Source organism: Phocoena sinus, chromosome 6, assembly GCF_008692025.1.
Source record: "Phocoena sinus isolate mPhoSin1 chromosome 6, mPhoSin1.pri, whole genome shotgun sequence".
Classification (NCBI taxonomy): domain Eukaryota; kingdom Metazoa; phylum Chordata; class Mammalia; order Artiodactyla; family Phocoenidae; genus Phocoena; species Phocoena sinus.
In genome coordinates this window covers 90,811,751-90,820,415 of record NC_045768.1, presented here as the reverse complement: position 1 = coordinate 90,820,415, position 8,665 = coordinate 90,811,751, and the positions used below count along the sequence as shown (strand labels likewise).

Sequence of the window (8,665 nt, the reverse complement as noted above, 5' to 3'; positions counted from 1 at the left end):
TTGAAATAAAATTAATCTCTTAGTTATGGAATTCACTCAGAAGGTATATCTCTGATTTGTCTGTTTTTACTAGTACAAAAAAATAATTTTATAGTATTGAATAAGATGGAATTAGGAACTTCTGTTGACCAGCTGTTATTGCTTTTATTTTGCAGATGTAGAAAATTTACAAATTTCACTGGGCTGTCTCTCTTGAAGAGTGGCAGTTAACTACTTAAATGCTATATTTTTATACCAATATTTTCATATTTTAAACAGAGTTAACTTGTATCTCTTGGCAGTGAACTTTGAGTTCATTCTTTGGGAGATTCTTTCAAGCTTGTACAAACTAATAAGGTAACGTGATTCCTGGAATTTGTTTTTGTTTCCTCAAAATAGTATTTTCCATTAGGTTTTCATAAAGAATGCACAAGATTTATTTCATTATACTTCAGATTTTTAAAAAGTGTACAGTGTTTCAAGAGATGTTTTGGCAATACGGTAAAAATCTCATCTATTATTTGAGACACTGGTATGTAAAACGTGGCAGACCATATTTGGGCCAAGATTTCATCTTGTTACTGATCTTTTCCATATGTTTCCTTTTAGTGTTTGTTCTTTAAAACTCAGACTTCCGTGCTAAGGAAAAGAGAGCAAATCTGTACTTTTTCCAAAAATCATTCTACATGCCCTCACAGTTCTTTTGGAAGGTTAATGTAAAATTAACAGCTTAATTTTTATTAAATTCTTCTTTTAACTCTATGATTTGAACTTATGATAGTGATTATGTTGTTCATGTTCCTAACAAATGTGAAAATATTTATCAATAGATAGCTAGAACACTCAGAGTTGAAAGTATCTAGGAAATTTAAATGAGGTTGATGGTGTCTAGGAGGTTTAGGTTTGGCAGGGGGTGGGAAGGGTGGTTTGAGTCAGGCCTTAGAGGAAAACTAGAAGCTGCAAGTGATTGTGATAGTTCACTGTTTCAGTTGGTGGTTATTTTATTTTATTTTAAAATTGTTTTTAATTTTATTTATTTATTTTTGGCTGTGCTGCACTGCTTGCGGGATCTTAGTTCCCTGACCAGGGACTGAACCCTCACCCTCAGCAGTGAAAGCGCAGAGCCCTAACCATTGGGCCACCAGGGAATTCCCTCAGTTGGTGATTATAATTGTAGCAATTAGGGAGAGAAGTCAGTTGAATTGGTGAAAGTCTAAATTATATTCTATGATTATAATTTGACTGAAGTAGATAAACTATCTCAGAGCCAGATAACTAGTGCTGGCTAGGAAAGGTCTGACTGAGACTGGTAATTATGGTAATAAACCATAATAAAGATTTTTAATTCATTTATTCATCCAGCTAATATTTGTTGAGCACCTACTTTGTTCAAGGCAGTTTTAGGTGCTGAGAACCCAGCAGTAAAGGTCCCTATTATCACTGAAGAGGAAGAGAGAAAATAAACATATCAAGTGGTGTGGAGTGCAATGGAGAAGAACAAAGCAAGGCAGAGGGGTAAAAATGAACGAGCACAGGGGTTTAAGTCAATAGTTCTGACACTACTGTGATGTATGCTGGAAAGGAATGGTTATGTAACTGTGTGGTGAATGGGGGAGCCAGGTGTCTCACCACTGGAGGGAACTTACAGATAAGCAAGTGGAGGTGGTGGGAATGAAAGGCTACGGTTGTTTTAGATCTCATTAATACTTGACATTACCTAACTTTCCCCCCAAATTTTAGGTATATGATGGTATTACTTGTGATTTTAATTTCCATTTCCCTGATTACTAAAGAGGTTGAACATTTTTTCAAATGTTTTTCAGCCATTCGGATTTTCTCTTCTGAGGTATGCCTGTTAATGTTTTTGCTCATTTTTCTGTTGTGTTATTTGTCTTTTTCTTATTTATTTTTAGGGGTTTTTTATGTGTTTATGGATACCCATTTTTTGTTATATGTGTGACACTGTCATCATTTTTCAGTTGATTCTCTTGGGTTTTTCAGGTTGATTCTCTTGGGTTTTGCATACGAATCATATGCAAATGATATTGTACCTTCTTTCTAATTGTTTTTGAGAGGATAGCTCTTATTTCAAGAAGATATTTTGCAAATCTTTACTCTTCAGACAATTGGACTGTTGCTTTGTGTTTCTCCCGGTTAACTCCTAAGTAAACCACATGAGATAAAAGTACAATTCAAATCAATAAACCACATGATAACAAAACTGGAAGACATCATAGAAACTTCATCAAATAAGGAGGTATAGAGAGAAGAATTTAAAAAGACCAGCATACAACCAGCCACAGATGGCAAAGAGAGAGCAAGGAAGCACTCAAAGGCTCATGGAGCAGCCAGTACTTTCCACCCTCACAGAGTAAAGTTCCAAGATAATATACACAATTAAAAAGTAGTTGTCTATATAATCCATTAAATTTTTTTTTCCCCACTGACTGGGACTGAGTACAAAACAATAGCGTTTTCAGACTCAGGAAAGGGTGATAAGATGTGTTTCCCTTTGCCAAATTAATGGGAATGCCAAATTAATGGGAATATTTTCTTTTCTGTTAAAGGAGAGGGTAGGCCATGTGGATCCAGGAAGCAGAATTCCTATTACTTATGTTTACTCAAGTTAACAGTTATTAAGGAAATTTTTAGGAGAGGGTTATACAGGAATGAAGTACTGACATATACTGAAATTTTTAGGAGAGGGTGGCAAGGTTCTGGGATGGGTATGTCTGCTTGGTGGAGTGAGTGAATGAATGGATGTTTGCTGGATGAAGTGGGAGTATGAACTGGGAATGGGCACGGAAGAACCTTCCGGAGTGATAGAAATCTTTTATATCTTGATCTGCTTTGAACGAATGGTGCTAAGACAACTGGAACACATGTAAAAATTTACTGAAAATGGAACAAAGACCTAAGTGTTAGAGCTAATATGGTTAAATTTTAGAAGAAAATATAATGTTAGTCATTATGACCTTGGGTTAGGCATCAGTTTCTTAGATGTGGCACTAAAAGCACAAGAATCAGAAGAAAAAATAGGTAAATTGGATGTCATTAAAATTTAAATTGTTTTCTGTGCCAAAAGATACTATCAAGAAAGTGGGGGAAAAAAACCCACACATGGGAGAAAAATTTTGCAAATCATATATCTGATTAAGAACTTGTGTCTAGAATAAATAAAGAACTCGTACAACTCAATAATAATAATATTAAAATGAGTGAAGGATCTGAATAAATGTTTCTTCAAAGATAACAAATGGTCCACAAACACATGAAAAGATGCTCAACATCACTAGTCATCAGGAAAATGCAAATCAGAGCCACAATGAAGTACCACTTCACATTCCCTAGGATAGCTGAAATAAAAAATATGGACAATTACAAGTGTTGGTGAGGATGTGGAGATTTTGGAATCTCCATATATTGCTGATGAAAATTAAAAATGGCACAGCCACTTTGGAAAACAATCTATAGTTCCTCAGAAAGTTAAACATAAAGTTGCCATTTGACCCATCAGTTTTACTCCTAAGTATATACCCAGGAAAAGTGAAGACATATGTTCACACAAAAACTTGAATGCACATATTTATAACAGCCATAAAGTAGAAACAACTTATATGTTGATCAGTTGGTGAATGGATGAATAAGTGTGGTCCATCTATACAATGGAATATTACTTGGCAATAAAAAGGAGTGAAGTACTGACACATGCTATGACATGAATGAACCTTGAAAACATTATAAGTGGAAGAAACCAGTCACAAAAGACCACATATTATGATTCCATTTATATGAAATGTACAGAATAGGCAAATTGATAGAAACAGTGGATTTGTGGTTACCTAAGGCTGGGAGTAAATGACATTAATCAGGACAGGGTTTCTTTTTGGAGTGATAAAAATGTTCTGAAATTGATTGTGGTGATGGCTGCTAAGCTTGAATATATTAAAAACCTTTGAACTGTATACTCTAAATGGTAAATTGTACAGTATGTGAATTATATCCACAATAAAGCTGTTATTAAAAATAATAGCAATGGGAGTTTAAATGAATAAAATTGGCTTAAGTTGATAATTTTAAAAACTGAGTGAGAAGTAGATGAAAGTTCATTGTAGTGTTTTGTCTACTTTTGCTTCTATTGAAAATTTTCCTTAATAAAAAGGAAGTCTCTTTTTTACATTTGGTAGTGTATATATGTCCATGCCAAGATAGCTAGTGGGAAGCAGCCACATAGCACAGGGAGATCAGCTCTGTGCTTTGTGACCACCTAGAGGGGTGGGATAGGGAGGGTGGGAAGGAGACGCAAGAGGGAGGGGATATGGGTATATATGTATACGTATAGCTGATTCACTTTGTTATACAGCAGCAACTAACACAACATTGTAAAGCAATTATACTCCAATAAAGTGTTAAAAACTAAAAATTTAAAAAAAAAAAAAAAAAGGAAATCTCCAGCACTCAAACTGCAAGTTTTAATATTAGGAATTCATACGACTAATTGCACCTTCCATGTAGAGCTGGCATGGCACATGCTTTTGCCCCTTGGCCTAATTTGTCCTTGTGTTTCTGCCCCTTGCAGCCTTTGTAACCTCTTCCCCTGTCTGCGGAAGGGCTCGTTTTAAAGGTCCCTCAGTAAGCTCTTCCCCTTTCTTTAGAAGGTTTCGTTTTAAAAGGTCCTCTGTAAGCTCTTTCCTTTGACTATGGAAGGGCTCGTTTTAAAGCAGTTATCTTTATTTTCATGCTGTTATTTTACCAAGGGAGAGATGTCACTGCTGGGAATATGTACCTTGTTACAGCACTGGTCGTCTTTATTCCTGTGGTGGCGGATCTGTTTTAGAGCTTCCCAGAGCCTGTGATAGAAACTGTATTGAGAAAAAATGTGCACTGGGAAAAAATGCCACCTGCCCCTACTTCATAGTAATGTGGAACACACAGTACATCTGCATCAGGTCTGTGGGAGAACTGGAGCCAGAGAGGGAGCTTCTAGGATGAAAGAAAGATATGTAGGATAAAAACACATTGCCTTGTTCGAATGAGGATAAAGGCTTTTTCTTTCCCTTCGATAAGCACCCTTTGCTGATTTAATCCAGAAGAATGTTTTGAGCCAATGAAGTGTGGTAGGCTTTGGGGGGGGGGGGGGCGGAGAAAAAGGGGATGCAAAGATGACTTTGCAATCAAGTGCTTACACTCAAGATATCTACAATCCTCTAGAGAATGTGAAGAAAAAAACCCATGTATAAATAGCTAGAATAAGTTAGATTTTGATAAGTACAAAAGAGAAGCACATCAAAATACTGGGAACATTTGGAGGGTAGGGTGTGAGAAGCCACATCCGTTTATGGGAGAATCAGGAAGATGAACTGAGATGGGTGACCTTTGACACAGACATTTGAGGTTGGATAAGACTTTGATAGATGCAAAAGACAGCATTAATAAAGACACAGAAGCCAGAAAATACAGAGTATATTTGAGAAATAGCAAGTAATCTTCAGCTGGAGTATAAAAAGATGTAAACATGAACTAAAAAGCTCAGAAAGCATTACTTAAATGTAGATCATGGAAGTCTTAAAAGATGGGTTAAGCACTTTTTAAAAAAATTAATTATATATTTTTGGCTGCATTGGGTCTTAGTTGCTGTGCACGGGCTTTTCTCTAGTTGTGGTGCGTGGGCTTCTCGTTGTGGCTTCTCTTGTTGTGGAGCACGGGTTCTAGGCGTTCGGGCTTCAGTAATTGTGACTTGCGGTCTCCAGAGTGCAGGCTCAGTAGCTGTGGTGCATGGGCTTAGCTGCTCCGCGGCCTGTGGGATCTTCCCGGACCAGGGCTCAAACCTCTGTCCCCTGCATTGGCAGGCGGATTCTTAACCACTGCGCCACCAGGGAAGCCCTGGACTTGCTTTTGAGAGTTTGTTACTCTGCAGCAAGGTCCGCCTTTTTTTTTTTTTTTTTAACATCTTTATTGGAGTATAATTGCTTTACAATAATAGTGTGTTAGTTTCTGCTCTATATCAAAGTGAATCAGCTATACATATACATATATCACCATATCTCTTCCCTCTGCATCTCCCTCCCTCCCGCCCTCCCTATCCCACCCCTCTAGGTGGCCACAAAGCACCAAGCTGATCTCCCTGTGCTATGCGGCTGCTTCCCACTAGCTATCGGTTTTACCTTTGATAGTGTATACATGTCCATGCCACTCTCTCACTGTGTCCCAGCTTACCCTTCCCCCTCCCCATGTCCTCAAGTCCATTCTCTAGTAGGTCTGCATCTTTATTCCCATCCTGCCCCTAGGTTCTTCATAACCATTTTTTTTTTTAGATTCCATATATATGTGTTAGCATACGGTATTTGTTTTTCTCTTTCTGACTTAGTTCACTCTGTATGACAGACTCTAGGTCCATCCACCTCACTACAAATAACTCAATTTCATTTCTTTTTATGGCTGAGTAATATTCCATTGTATATATGTGCCACATCTTCTTTATCCATTCATCTGTTGATGGACATTTAGGTTGCTTCCATGTCCTGGCTATTGTAAATAGAGCTGCAATGAACATTGTGGTACATGACTCTTTTTGAATTATGGTTTTCTCAGGGTATATGCCCAATAGAGGGATTGCTGGGTTATATGGTAGTTCTATTTTTAGTTTTTAAAGGAACCTCCATACTGTTCTCCATAGTGGCTGTATCAATTTACATTCCCACCAGCAGTGCAAGAGGGTTGCCTTTTCTCCAAATCCTCTCCAGCATTTATTGTTTGTAGATTTTTTGATGATGGCCATTCTGACTGGTGTGAGGTGATACCTAAGATCCACTTTTGAGACATGGATTTCAGAGGCCTTCACATGAGACATTATGGCTAATGTTTAGAAATGGATGAGATTACCAGGGGCAAAATGAAGAGGCCAAAACAATATTGGGGAACACTAGCCATTAAAGAGCAACCCTGGTGGCACAGTGGTTAAGAATCCGCCTGCCAGTACAGGGGACATGGGTTCGATCCCTAGTCCGGGAAGATCCCATATGCCACGAAGCAGCTAAGCCCGTGCGCCACAACTACTGAGCCTGCGTGCTACAACTCCTGAAGCCCACGCGCCCAGAGCCCGTGCTCTGCAACAAGAGAAGCCACCACAATGAGAAGTCCGCGCACTGCAACGAAGAGTAGCCCCCACTCACTGCAACTAGAGAAAGCCCACGCGCAACAACGAAGACCCAATGCAGCCAAAAATCAATAAATTAAATAAGTAAATTTTAAAAATAAATAAAGTACAATGGTACATCTTAACTATTAAAAAAAAAAAGAGCAAACTGAAAGGCATGATAGGTGGAAGCGAAGTAAGCAAAGAATGTCCAGGAGGAAGCACTGTCCACCTTTTTATAAAGTTGATCACTGACTAAAAAATTAGTGTGTCATCGTGGTTAAAAGCCTGGAGCCAGACTGCTGGGATCAAATCCTAGGTCTGCCACAAGGTATCCAATCTTTGTTTTCCAATTTTCACACCCCCAAAAAATAGGAATAAGTAAATGTAGCTCCCTCATAGGGCTATTTTTTTTTTACACTGTATATCTTAATTTTATTTTTTTTAACATCTCTATTGGAGTATTATTGCTTTACAATGGTGTGTTAGTTTCTGCTTTATAACAAAGTGAATCAGCTATACATATACATATATCCCCATATCTCCTCCTTCTTGCGTCTCCCTCCCACCCTCCCTATCCCACCCCTCTAGGTGGTCACAAAGCACCAAGCTGATCTCCCTGTGCTATGCAGCTGCTTCCCACTAGCTATCTATTTTACATTTGGTAGTGTATATATATCACTGCTACTCTCTTACTTTGTCCCAGCTTACCCTTCCCCCTCCCCGTGTCCTCAAGTCCATTCTCTTCGTCTGCCCCTAGGTTCCTTAGAACCTTTTTTTTTTTTTTTTGAGATTCCATATATATGTGTTAGCATACGGTATTTGTTTTTCTTTCTGGTTTGCTTCACTCTGTATGACAGACTCTAGGTCCATCCATCTCACTACAAGTAACTCAATTTTGTTCCTTTTTACCTCATAGGGCTATTGTGAGGATTAAATGAATAAATGCAAGTAAGGCTTTTGGAAGAATGTCTGAAAATGTTCTTTACATACCACCTATTAGTATTAAGTATTATTCGTATGGTACAATTTGGGGAAATAAATTCAAGAGAATTAAGTCAGTTGCAGTAGGTAAAGGACCATGTGAGTAGAGAAGTAATTAAGGCCAAGGTAAGACAATTCTTTTCCCAAAAGATGGAATTACAAACGAAAGAAAATGCGGTAGTTTAAGGAGGAACAAAATTGATTTAGGAAAAAAGCTTCAGTTTTAGTGACTTCAAGTGATTTTCTAAAAGTATTATATTTGTTTCATGAATTCAGTGATCATTTTTATTGTAGTATTTGAGAGGAAATAAGGATAGATGGTCATTGAGATTCTTTTTTTCTACCTTGAAGTCCTTAATAAACCCAGTAAGTTGTAGTAATTCATTTGTTTCCAAATTTTAATGGATTTCAAGTGGGTAGTATTTTGTATTTACCATAAAATGGGATTGTGGCAGAAGCTTTAATGCAGTTTTGGTTGCTTATGATTTTTATTAGTGATTTGTCTTTTGCAAACATATAACCAAAAATGGTTAACAGCTGTGGGATGAAAAACACAAACATTAAATA

At 37.6% G+C, this 8,665-nt stretch overlaps 1 protein-coding gene across 1 annotated transcript in view; it reads left to right on the top strand.

Annotated features, from left to right (window-relative positions):
• CENPP (centromere protein P) overlaps positions 1-8,665 on the top strand; it is a 234,864-nt gene that overhangs the window by 95,806 nt on the left and 130,393 nt on the right. The gene's annotated exons all lie outside the window — the stretch shown is intronic.